Source organism: Macaca nemestrina, chromosome 7, assembly GCF_043159975.1.
Source record: "Macaca nemestrina isolate mMacNem1 chromosome 7, mMacNem.hap1, whole genome shotgun sequence".
NCBI lineage: Eukaryota > Metazoa > Chordata > Mammalia > Primates > Cercopithecidae > Macaca > Macaca nemestrina.
In genome coordinates, this window is record NC_092131.1 from 61,420,900 (window position 1) to 61,435,206 (window position 14,307).

Sequence of the window (14,307 nt, forward strand, 5' to 3'; positions counted from 1 at the left end):
GCCTGACCAATATGGTGAAATCTTGTCTCTACTAAAAATACAAAAATTAGCCAGAAATGGTGGCACACGCCTGTAATTCTAGCTGGTCAGGAGGCTGAGGTGGAAGGATTGTCCAAACCAGGAGGCAGAGGTTGCAGTGAACGGAGATCACACGACTGCACTCCAGCCTGAGAGGCAGAGCAAGACTCCATCTCAAAAAAAAAAAAAAAAAAAAAAAAAAAAAGATTGATGCTTTGAGAAAACAAGTGACCACTGAACTTGACTGTGATGGTAGAAACACTGATGGTAAAGACTTTAAGGCATGGTTGTAGTTTCTAACTACACTGTAGAGTTTAAGAAAAGAAAATGAAAAACTGAGGGATTTAAATGATCGGTTAATAATATATCAGAGAACCAGAGACATTTTGTGATAAACTTAAATTAATCTCAAATTTTTATAGCCAAAGTGAATATATAGTTAAAAATCAGACCTATATTTTAAATATGTAGGTTACAGAAATTATATGTAAGTCTCTTTTGTGTTTATTGAGGCATTGATTAGGAAGTAGTGGGAACTTGAGGCTTGGAATAGTAACATTAGTTCTATTAGAATAAAAGTGAGAATTTTAAACTGCTAAGCCTTTTTGACTCACCGTTTCTGACAGAAGCAGCCAGCCCCTTCTCACTTGAATGTAGATAACAGTCTTCCTGTGCTTAAAGATCTTTATAACCAAACTTGAAGTTGTTGCCTTGCAAGGGGGAAGTTATTTTCCCAAAGACCTAGGGTATTATCTCTCATTGCTTTTAGATTTATAGTGTTGGATCTCAGCATGCTCCAGGGGGGATAAGTGCAAGGTCTGACATAGAGGGAAACATCTTTTACTCCAGAAGAATTGTAAAACTTTGTAATTTTTTATATATATAATCCTGAAGAACACATGTGTAATGCTCAATTTTAGATGTCAGCTTGACTGGATTAAAGGATACACAGTTGGTGAAGCATTATTTCTGGGTTTGGCTCTAAAAGTTTTTCCAGAAGAAACTGGCATTTGAATTAGTGGACTGAGCAAGGAAGATTCACCCTCACCCAGTGTAGGTGGCACCATCCAATCCTCTGAAGGTCCGGATAGAACAATAAAAGACAGAGGAAAGGCAAATTCTCTTCCCTGACCCTCTCTTTCTCTCCCTATTTAAGCTGAGACATCCATTTACTCCTGCCCTTGGACATCAGAACTCTAAGTTCTCTGGTCTTCAGACCTTAGGACTTGCACCAGTGGCCCTCAGCGTCTCAGTCTGAGGCCAAAGGCATGAGACTTATACCACTGGCTACCCTGGTTCTCAGTCCTTCTGACTTGGACTGAGCCACACTACTGGCTTCCCTGGTTCTCCAGTTGGCCGATGACCTATTGTGGGAATTCTCAGAGTCCGTAATCATGTGAGCCAATTCCCTTGTTAAATCTCCTCTCATCTATCCATCTTTCCATCTGTCTTTCATTCTGTCATCTATTGTTGGTTCTGTTTCTCTGGAGAACCCCTACCAATGCAACATGTTCAGGCAGTTCAGGCAGGAATGAGCATACCTTTGATTGGCCCAATTTATAGGTATAGCGGTACATGAACAGATATTTTGGATTTAATGTATTTAGTTTAAGGAGTTTGCTTGAATGCTTGGCTGAAACCCTTGGTCAGTGGTAGCCTAATGTTAATAAGAGTAAGATGCTAAAACTTCCCTGGGATAATACAGAGAAAACAATCCAAAGGCTTAAATACATGAAAATATAGAGGTGGATTTTATCATCTGCATTCTGCGTATTAATTCCCTATTACATCCCCTGAGGAAGACCAGAAGCTCTCCTTTCAGTAAAGCAGTGGGAAATGAGGGGGCATGAGCATCCTTGAAAAGCTCTGGGTGGCTGCCTCTGTAGGCTGAGGATAATGATGAGAGTTGCTGCCATTGAGATGAGTTCCCTAATTTCAATCAGGATGATGGGACCCCAACTGATATAATAGGCAAGCTCTCTAGTAGAATACCTGCCATAGAGTAAATAATCTATAAATGTTGACTAACATCAATCATATATTTTTAGTTTCCTGATTGAAGAATATTACCTTCCATTTTGCTAACAAGAATGCTGTTGTCATCCAGTACAATAACCAATAGTAAAGATATTCCATTGGATATATAATACACTTTATATAAGTTAAATTATGCATCTATATATTCTTAGCATTCTCAGCTGAAAAAATGAGAAATATTATTGCCAACTTCAGGTAAAAGAAATGAATGTTCAATTAGATTGTTTAAATGCTTTAATATTTATGAAAGGAAGGGATATTTTCAATACATAGCTGGTAATTATTTATAGGAGTGACTGAATTTGTTCCTCTAATTTAAGGACAATAGGCCTCTATTTTATTAGTCTACATGAGTAGTCATGACAGAGGCATCTTGAAGATTTGTGAAGGTATTCTTAGTTACTACAGTAATAGAGATGAGATGCTACTGGCATTAGTGAATAGGGGCTAGGGATGTTATACGTCCTGTAAATCAGGGAACTATATTCTGTCCAGCATTATTTTTAAATATCCTGCCATATTAAACCCACTACAAATATAAATCAATAATATCTAATTTTCAAATAAGTTTTATTAAGTCCAATTTTAATAATAATTCCAAGACTATAGAGAAAGCTTGTGATGAAGAAGAAATCTTAATTTTTGAGAAGACTTTTTTTTTTTTTGAGGAGTCTCGCTCAGTCGCCTTGGCTGGAGTGCGGTGGCGCAATCTGGGCTCACTGCAAGCTCCCCCTCCCGGGTTCACGCCATTCTGCCGCCTCAGCCTCCCAAGTAGCTGGGACTACAGGCGTCCGCCACCTCGCCCGGCTGATGTTTTGTATTTTTAGTAGAGATGGGGTTTCACTGTATTAGCCAGGATGGTCTCCATCTCCTGACCTCTTGATCCGCCCGCCTTGGCCTCTCAAAGTGCTGGGATTACAGGCATGAGCCACTGCGCCCCACCCGACATTTTAAAAAAATTATTGAATAATGTATTAACTTGCACCATTCCGTTTATTCTATGGTGTTATGGCATTAGCAACTAAATAAAAATTGAAAATATTTTAGCCTGATAACACACTTAGTACAAAATCAGTAAGTCCTATTGAAAATATTTAACAGAGAAATATGTTTTTTAATAAACTTAAAATAAAATATTTTTAAATTAGCATGGACATGTCAGACCCAGAGTTTCTTTATATTTCACTAATAGATATTATTGTAAAAATCTTGCATTATTACTAGTCTCCTGACTTCTATTTATTTAGCATTGTAATGGAACATCTACAATAGGATTATTTATTGAGATTATTTTTAAAAGTATACTTGGAGCTTTATGTTTTTAATCATACAGATCGATTATATTACTTACAAATTTTATTTCAGAGTAGTCAAAGGCAGCATTGGGTCTTACGGGGTCCAGGCCTACAGCTGTGTATGTAATACTTTATTAACATTTTAAAGCTCTTGTTACATACTATGCACAGGGCTAATAACTATTCATGTGAAACCTCTGTTGATTCTCGTAACTAACACTTTGAAATCAATGCTTCTATTATCCATTTATGCTGTCGGCCTCAAGTACTTTAATATAACAAATATTTTAACTTAAGACGTTCAAAACTGAACTCCTGAACTTTCTCCCCAAACTGACCATCTCAGTTAATGGGAACACAATGCTTCAAGGAGGAATGAACAAAAACAAAACATCAAAATCAACCAAACAAATACAAAGAAACAAAACAGAACAGTAACAGCACTTCAATCCATGTTTGACATGTCTTATTCTTATAACTCCATCTGTTAGGAAATGATATTGACTCTCTATTCAAATTATACTCAAAATACAACCAGAATCCTGCCACTTCCTAACATCTCCATGCTACTTTGGCTCAAGAACCATTTTCTCTCTCTCTCTTTCTCTCCTTAATTACAGGAATATGCTTCTAACTGGTTTCCTTGCTTCTCTACTCTTGTCTCTGAATGTCTATTTTTGAGACAGCAGTGGCCCCTTTGAAACATAATTCAGATCATGACCTGTTCCTGCTTAAAGTACTCCGTGGCAACTTTCAGATCACGACCTGTTCCTGCTCAGTCTTCCACGAAAACGTTTTATTCTATCTTGAAGTAAAAGCAGAAATCCTTACAATGGCCTGTAAGGTCCTGTATTGCTGGCACCTGTAAACTCCATAATTTTATATTGTATTTCTCTGCCCTTGTCACTTCACTGTGAATACACTGGCCATGTTGCACGTCTTCATTCACATCTCAAGGTCTTTGAATTCACTGTTTCCTCTGTCTGGCAGGCTTCTTCCTCAAGAATTGTTCTTCACCTTCAAGGTTTTGCTCAAATGTTTCCTTTTCCTTGAAGATTATGTTGGCCCGTCTTTTAAAAATTGAGAAGACATACTTCTCAGCACTAGTACCCTAAACTCTGCTTATTTTTTTCCCCCACAGATTTTCTTTTGACAAAGGTTTTGCTTTTACAAACCTACATGTACTGTTTGTAAAAGCAAAAATTGCAGTAAAGTTAAATAGGTAAGAATGACTTCATTCAAGGCTATTGCAATAAGGTAGAGATACCAAAGCACAGTCTGAACTCAATTTTACTGAAACAGAGGACTGGAGAGTTTTTAAGAGCTGGAGTGGGAGAATAAAAGGCCCTCTGTGTTTGCTAATTGAGCTTACTGTACGAAAAAGTAAACTTTTTAAAATTTTCACGCTTTGAGGTAGTATTACAACTTGGACCAAGTTACTCATTTAAGTCAGGCTCCTACGCTCCCAAAGAGAGGAGGAGATAGAGGCACTATCTTTCTTGACAATTACGTTTCAAAGTATAAAGAAAAAAAATTTCAAAAAAAAAGATAGCCCTGGGTTGTAAAACTGGCAAAAGGCTATCAGAATATTTATATCTAAAAGGAGCAGATAAGGAATTTGCAATTACAAATTTTCTAAAGTAAATGCTCCAAGACAAAGGAGTGGAGGAACGTCAGTGGTTAGGTCATCCGGGTTCTGAAAGGACCTGAGAGAAAGAGCAGTTGGGGGCCTTGATGCAAGAAGAAGACTGTCTAAAGTTTAGTCAAGCTAAGGAGAATGGTAAGGCTGTCTTGGTTATTTTAGGTTGTCTGTTGCCCTCACCCTCACATGTGAAGCAGGGTATTTTTGTTCTGTTTTGTTCACAGCTGTTAGAAAAAATACTGGGAAAAATTCCTTCTGCTGAATGGGACTGAGGTAATGATATAATTTGTGCATTTTAATATGGTACAATATTTAAAGTAGAGAAATAACTTAGTTATGAAAAGGTATTAAGTTAAAAGACTAATATTGGAAAAGATAAAGTTTAATTTATAATTGTTGAAGACTAGACATGTAAATACTAGCAAACACTGGTAGACATGTTTTATTTAACATGTTTTTCAATCTGTTTGTCCATCTGGTTCTCTAACCAGCATTTATTTCCTATCATACTGGGAACTCAAATTGAGAACTTGATTGAATTAAAACATGTATAATTCTTCTTTTGCTATAATATCATTTCATTTATTTCTTATACTTTTTTTTAAGTCCTGATCATCAGAGCACACTGATATAGTGATGGAAAGGCTTTTCTATGTTCCAGCAGATTTTATTTGTGCAGCTAATTTAAACAAATTGAATAATTGCAGTCTGAACCTACCACTGGGCTGTATTTATGAGCTGTCAAGAATGGAACGATACGACAAAGCAGGCAGTTGTGAAGTTAATACATAAACTCGGACTTAAGATTGACTTTAGAAAAAGGCGGATATAAATATTAGGGAAAAATTATGTATTCTGTCAGATGTAAAATTTGCAGGTAAAGAAAGGCATATTTAAATAATATAAACAGTGCTAAATTCAAAGCATATTTATTATCAGGAGATAAGGCATCATATGGCCCAGCTATTTTAGATTTTATTTTGCCATCTTGATACTACAGTATGTAGATATTAATGAAAAATAAAGAAATTCTATAATTTATTAAAGTATTGTTTTATTTGTTAGATTAATGAGTTTTAGGGTTTATTATGAATATTTATATTTTGAGAAGCCCAACATGTCCTATGATGATTTGAGCTTAGAATATGTGTAAACCATTCATGTTCGCAATAATGTACAATTTTGTATATATTTTACATATTAAACACAATAGAAAAACTTCATGTATATTATTTCTGAAACAAAGGATGGTATTAAACCAGAACAGAGCTTGTTGGTGCCAGTTCCTGGTATTTTACAAAAATAAAAAAATGAGACTCCAAAGGGTTAAGGAGTTTGCACAAGGTCACATAATTAGTTAAATGAGAGAGAGTCAAGAGTAAAGGTTACTAGTCTGCTCTGGGGTAGTCATTGCATAGTGCTCTTGGTAAGTGCTGTAATGAAGTACTCATGTGGCTTAAGAAACCTTATGCCAGTGCTGACTTCTCATTTATTTTGTGCTCCATATCGGTTTTAAAACCTCTCTTCTGGTACTCAAAGGAAGGGCATACTTTGTTAAAGGAAATTAATATTACCATCATCATTCAATATTATCTTCAGGAAACAAAGCCACCCCCATTATTCAAATCCTCAGATGCTTATACTCAGAATAAGCACATTCTAATTATCAGCAAATGGTTAACCTTACAGATTCCTTTTTAATTGCTCTTAATTCTTAATTGATGAGCTATAAATACTCAAAAGAGCTTTTAAATGAGACCTACACTTATTTCTCCTTGAGAAAAGAAGGATTACCACAAAATTTGACATGCTATGAAATATTCATCAGTAAGGTAGCCTCTTTGCTATTGAAAACAAAAAGAAGCGGAGGCTTGGATTCTGTAGTTTAGATACAGAAATGAATTTCAAATGCGTTTCAAAATGCTTAATTTTAACTCTTCTTCATTCTCTGAAACTCTCTAGAGGAAATGTGTATGAGTTATGAAAAAACAGTGTTAAAATCACAAAATTGATCTGAAGTTTCATAGCCAATAAGACTTTCCTCTGATGTCCTCTGATTGTGCAAGCTACTCTCAAATATCCCACATTTTTTAAAGGAGAGACATGTGGAATACCTGAGTAATCTCTATTTTTTTCCATACAAATTATTTTAGAAGTGATTTCCACTCTGGATTTTGAGAAACAAAATGATATCTAATAGGCGATAAGAAGACATATGAAAACAAATTAAATAAAACCATTGGAACTGAATGTATTTTTTATTACATATATAAATCTTCTGTTCTTTTATTAAGTCCTGAAAAGATTTATTAAATTTTCCTTGATTTGAGAAACACTTCAGAATTGTAATAAAAAAGATGAATGGATTTTAATCCAGTTTTCATAATGATACAATGGGTTGATTGCAGTATTTTGATGTGGGGAATATAAAGATACTATAAAAGAAGATTTATTTTTAAATTACAATTTTTGAAAGTTATAATAGATTCTGTAGTACATTCAATTGTCATTAACCACTGGGTTTCCTCTTTAATATTTGTCTATCAAATGATCAATTTTTAATTCAGATGAATTATCAAGAACACATTTTTTTAAAAAAACATCAAAAACAATAAAAAAAATCTTGAAAACATTGCATTCTTGTTACATATAAAACCATAGGCATAATAAATAAAAAAGCAATATTGCTATATTTACTGTAATTATATTTTTGAGGCTGTGTTTTACATAATAGCCTCTTTTTTGAGATCTAAAGAAAAAAATTTTCTCCATTTTTAAGCCAAAATTTGATGTGTTTTCACAAGACTTTCATATATTTTACCCCACTGACATTGTGAATTTTGTGTGTGTGTGTGTGTGCTTGTCCCTAAAAAACATAGATTCACATTTGTAACTCAATTCTAGTAACAATAAAGGGCTATAATGTATTCCAGTGGGGAAGGGGAGGGCACCACTCTGCTCCCATTAGTTATCAATAATTACCCAAATTACTCATGTTTCAGGTTTCATTTAGTAGAACTTCCTTTCCTCCCTTCTGACTCACTGATTCAGTCACATGAACTGAACTAGAGCTATCTACTTTCATCCATCTTCTTCCATTCACTCAACAAATATAAGTTGAGAGTTTAGTACATGTCAAGCTCTCTTGGAGGTCTTGTGACTATAGAGGTAAGAAAAAGTGGAAAATTCCTTCCCCTCATAAAACTTAAAATCTAGAGAGAAAAAACAGACAACAAACAAACACAAAATGTATTTTTCAACTGGTATTCGGTACAATAACATTTACTAAAGAGGTTAAAGGAATATGTTATACATGGTATTTATGAAAGTCCTCTCTGATTAGGTGCCACGAGTAGGAACCTATAGGAAGAAAAGGTTTGAACTGTGGGGATTTTGGGGAAAATATGCTTGGCTTATTCAAGTAAAGCAAGGAAGTCAATGTGGCTAGAATGAAGTGAGGTAGGTGAGAGTAATAGAAGAAAAACTATCAGATTATGTATAGTTTTATGAAGACTTTAGCTTTTTCTTTGAATGCTATAGTAAACTGCTGGAAGGTGTTGAATAATCATGTTAACATTTGATTTATGTTTCTAAGGATCATTCTCAGTGCTGTTTGGAGAAGAGTCTTTAGAAGTGCAATGGTGGAGAACGGAGATCACTTAAGATACTACCGAAATTCTCCAAACTGCTAGAAGTAAAGGTAGTAAGATGTAATTGGATTTGGGTATATTTTGAAATGTGGTGATTGATTAGATGTAGAAAGTGAAAGAAAGATGTTTCAAGGATCACACCAGCTTTGGAGCCTGAACAACAAGTATAATGGAGTTGGTATATATTGAGTTGGGGAGACTGTGAAAAGAGCAGGTTTGGAAGGAGTATGGAGAGTTTTTCTTTGGACATGCTAATTCTGAGATGCCTAATAGACTGCCAAGCAATTTTAGTAGTCATTTGGATAAAAAGTCTAATACAAGGAATAAGTCTCAACTGGAAATATAAATTCGTAATCATCAAATTTACAGATGATTTTTAAAGACGTGGTAGTGCATATAATTTATTCAGACAGCATAGATAGGGAAGATGTGGAAACCATACCAAAATTTAAAGTTGGTGAATAAAGGGGAACCAGAATTTTTTAAAAATTTAAAATCATTGATTAGAAGAAAATATAAGAGAAAACAAATTTCCTGGATAAAACAATTGATAAAGTGATGGCATCTTAGTTTGAACTCCCTTGAAAGCAGAGCCTGAGATAAGAACTGGGAAAGGATAGTTTATTTGGGACATTATCATGAAGCCAGAATGAGGGAATGGCAAGAATGATACAGGGAAAGATCAACATAGAGGTGCATTATTAATCTGGTTACCACTGTGGAAACTAGGGCTTCTCAGAATTATCCAAAGCTCCCCTTCCCCAGTTCCCATTCTCCATTGATGGAGGATTGCTCTCTGGAGCATTGACTTCCCTATCTTACCTGGCTTCTTAGGTACATGGGCTCTTATGGCTTCATGAAGTCCCTGAGAATGAAAGCATAATAACAGCTGGATTTAGGTTGAGGTGGAATAGTTCCAGAATAAGTCTGAACTTTCAAAGCACTGTCTAATGATGCTGCAGCTGAAATCAGAGCCAGCAATGGACTGGGATGTGGGGGTAGGTCATGAGACACCAGGGGAAATTACTGAAATATCTGACCCAAAGTAGCTAATATTAGCATTTTACCCCCACAGCCATACTGATGGATTTATGGCTGGCTGTATGACACAACCTGAGCCAGAGTCTTTCTCTAATTTTAATTTGTCCTGTAAGGAAATAACCTTTGCTTTCTATTTGTTCATTTATGAGTTTATAAATTCTTGGCCAACTAAAACCATTCTCCTATTACAAGGAAATCACTATAGCCATAGGAAAAAATCAATAAAAGAGAATAAAGAGACAATACACAAATTGGGAGAAAATATTTACAAAGCATACATTTAACAAGGGGCTAATATCTAAAACATATGAGGAACTCAAACAACTCAACAGCAAAGAAACAAATAACTCAATTAAAAAGTTGGCAAAGGACCCGAACAGACATCTTTCAAAAAAATTGAGAAATGGCCAACAGATATATGAGAAAATGCTCAATATCTCCAATAGTCAGGGAAATGCAAATTAAAACCACAATGAGATACCAACTCACATCTGTTAGAATTGCTATTAGAAAAATGACAAATGAGACCAAGTGTCAGCAAGGATGTGGAAAATAGGGAACTCTTGTACACTGTTGGTGGAAATGTAGCTTAGTACAGCTATTTTGGTATTATGGAGATTTCTCAGAAAACTAAAAATAAGATTACCATATGATCCAGCAATCTCATCTCTGAGTATGCAGTGAAAGGAACTGAAATTAGTATGTTGAATAGATATCTGCATTATTATACTTATTTCAGCATTATTTACAATTGCTAAGATATGGAAGTGTCCTAAGTAACCATCAATAGATGAATAAAGAAAATGTGATATTGTATATACAATGAAGTATTATACTGACTTAAAACAGAAGGAAATGCCATAATTTGTAACAACATGGATGGAACTGGAGGACATTATGATGAATTAAATAAGTCAGGTACAGAAAGAAAAATATTGTATGATCTTATTTACATATATCATCTAAGAAAATCAATCTCATGAAAACAGAACAGAAGGGTGGTTACTAGAGGCAGGTCAGGGAAGGAGGAGGGATGGGGAGAGAGAAAATGTTTATCAAAATGTTCAAAGTCTCAGTTAGACTACAGGAATAAGTTTGAGTGATCGATTGCACAACACAGTGACCACAGTTAATTATAATATATTGTATATTTCAAAATTACTGAAAGTATAAATTTTTAATATTCTCACCTCAAAAAATGACAAATTAATTAGGTGATAGGATGTTAATTAGCTTGATTAAACTTCTTTAATGAATACAATAGAACAAAAACCACATTGTACCCCATAACAATATACAATTATTATTTGTCAATTAAGAATAATTTTTTAAATGAAAGAGGAAAAAATATGAATGTAGATAATCTTAAAACTGTTCCTGTCTCTCGATCCAGTGACTGATGACTTCAGAGTTGCTCTCATCTTCATGTTTCATAATGATAGCTTCTTTAGTCTGAGCTACCTTGATGTTCTATAGCAACTCTCATTTATAATTAACGTAGCTTGAGCTGCTTTTCTGTTAACAATTAAGAGAATCCTGACATATACAAAGAATTCTGTCATACAGTACCTTTAAAAATATGTTCGACTTTCATTTTTATATTTATTCCAATTTCCTTAGCTACTCACTCTTAATTATTTAGCATTGATGTTATAACTTAAGAATGTGCATGAGCCACTTAATTTATTTGCAAAATATAATAGGCTATGAATAAATTTTGTATAAAACAACCATGTTTACTTTATAAAAATAACTCCTTTTTTTTTTTTTTTTTTTTTTTTTTTTTTTGAGACAGAGTCTTGCTCTGTCTCCCAGGCTGGAGTGCAGTGGCGCGATCTCAGCTCACTGCAACCTCCGCCTCCAGGGTTCAATCTATTCTCTTGCCTCAGCCTCCTGAGTAGCTGGGACTACAGGCGTGTGCCACCATGCACAGCTAATTTTTGTATTTTTAGTAGAGACAGGTTTTCACCATGTTGGTCAGTCTGGTCTCCAACTCCTGAACTTGTGATCTGCCCACCTTGGCCTCCCAAAGTGCTGGGATTACAGGCATGAGCCACCGTGCCCTGCAAAAATAACTTTTAAGATAAAGCAACATATAGTAAAACTCACATGTTTTATTAGCTATAACTTTATATTGAATCAATGAAAATGATAAATAATTGTTCCATTATGAGTGGTGTTTCACTATAGATATAAATTTACTGTAATAAATATTATAAGGTAGGTCTCTGCTTAAATGTACCCAAAGGAGATTATTTGGAGATTGACGTAGTAAAACAAAGCATAATAAAACTTACAATGCAGTTCTGCAGATTGGACCTGAAAAGTGCATAACGTTGACATTTCAAGATTTGGACAAACAGGGGCCTTAATAATTCAATGAGAATTTTTTTTTTTTCATGGATAACCAGTTTGTGTAGTTGGATAAGTAAAGTATTTCAAGGTAATGACCATTTTTTCTAGTTTGCCAAACCAAAGTTATATGATATATAGTTTTAATACTAGATTCAGATGATTTTATTTTACTTTAGTGTTCCTTTTTTGGGGCACTTATGTACACCCAGGTGATTTTTGACAAATTAAAATAATAACTGGCTACTGAATGATATTGAGTCTTTGGAATTACACTGCCAGTGTGGGTGGCCTGGTCCCTGCTTATAGTTTTCCTTGGGCAAGCAACTTAGTCTCAACTGTATCCAATTTATAGGAATGTGTGTGTATTTAATGAGTTAGCATATGTTAAACAGCACCTTGAATTTAGTAAAGTGGACAATAAATATTGTACAAATATTTGTACAAATGATTATGATGAACAATAAAAGTATTGAAGACCATTTTAATTCTTCTGTATAAAACTGGGCTTTGGGACTTTTATGCACTAGGATGTTAGTGAAGATGCACTGTTTTCTACATCCTATTTTTTTCCTCTGCTTTGATTTCCTTACTTAACATGCGGCATGATATCTGGTAGTAACTTATTTAGAAAAGACATATGCGTAGTAAATCTTATTGAGACTTGGTATGTCTAAAATGAGTTTAATCTCTTTTCTCACGTCAGTGGTTGTTTGCTGGTTTAAAATTCCTTTATTTATATATTTCTTCGGATGTGTTCAGACCCCTGTACCAGGCTACCACTCTGTCCCATGAGATTGTTAATTCAGGTTCCAATTTATGTCCCAGGTCTTTATTTCCAACTTTTCTGGGAAGTTGTCTGGAATAAAGTTGGCCCATGTCCAGACCTGACCTGTCATTGTTCAGAACCTATATTAGAGAAAGCAAAACATGGAAATATATATAGTCAACCTGTCTTTCAGCTACCAGCCCACAATTGACTCACAACAAAAAATTCGGGTTTAAATGGGGTGTCTGTAACTTTGCCACAGTGTGCACACATCCCAGATATTGTACCTGGGAGTTTCTGGTGAATGCTTTTTCTTTCCTATTTCTTGGAATACTAAAATGCATTCGCAAAAGAGAAGCTTTGTGTTGACTTACAGTCGACTATTGTGTGGGATCAAATTATGTTATTTCTGTAGAATTTACAGACTGAAGGTTGGACTTGTTTTAAGTATAACATAATTAAGGTAATACTCTCTATTTCTGCTTAGGATACTCATTTATAAAATCACTTCTTATTTTTAAAGAGAATATAGGCTGTTCTAGATGTGTTGGTGGATAAAATGAAATGCTGATATAGGTAAGAGCTATTTACTTGAAAAGTGCTTCAGTCCTCTGCTTAGGGAGGGAATATTTCCATTGGTATTGTGTATTCCATATAGATTACTCGATAATGTTGTCCTCAATATGGGCAGAATCCAGGTATGGTGGAGCTAGTTTTTTAAAAAAGGAATGTAAAAAGAAGGGTCAGTTCTTCTGTCTTTCAAAGATGTCTTTGACATCCATTGATCAACTGCTATAGCAAAGTCTGCAAGGAAAACCACAGAAATATTTGAGGAGTGTCTGTATGCTTTTTGTAAGGGTATTAACAGTTCAAGAACACTTAAGACTTCTGTTCAAATTTCCTGGACAGGAAGAAAAGTGATTGGTTAAATATAATTGCAGCTCAGGATATGTGTAAAAGTACCACTGAGAGAAAAGGTTGGAATGATTATTTGGGAACATGTTTTAGGAGTCCCTTGGCAGAGGGTTTAAACCAAAACTAGAAATTAGTAAGGAGTTATTAAAGACCTTTGAGCATAAGAGTTGTGAAGTGAAAATGAGATTAACCTGTCATATATCTAGGATGAAATGTAGCACGGAGATTAAAGGAGAATGGAAATTAGTTCAAAATAATTGCTGCAGTCTCTAAATAAAAGAGTTGACAGTTAAACATGAAGGTATATGTGGAAAAACACTGTAAAGAAATAATCCTTAAGACTTAGCAAATAATTAGCTATATGAAATGTGGACTTAGAACTAAACAAGAAATTTCTCAGAATTTCAACCTAGATGACAAAGAAAATGGTGAGGACAGAGTAGAGAAAATTCAGGTATAAAATATAATGTTCAGAAAAAGTGAAGTTTCAGTATCACTTTCTGTTTTTGTTTTTGTTTTTTGAGACAGAGTCTCACTCTGTCACCCTGATTGAAGTGCAATAGCATGATCTTGACTCACTGCAACCTC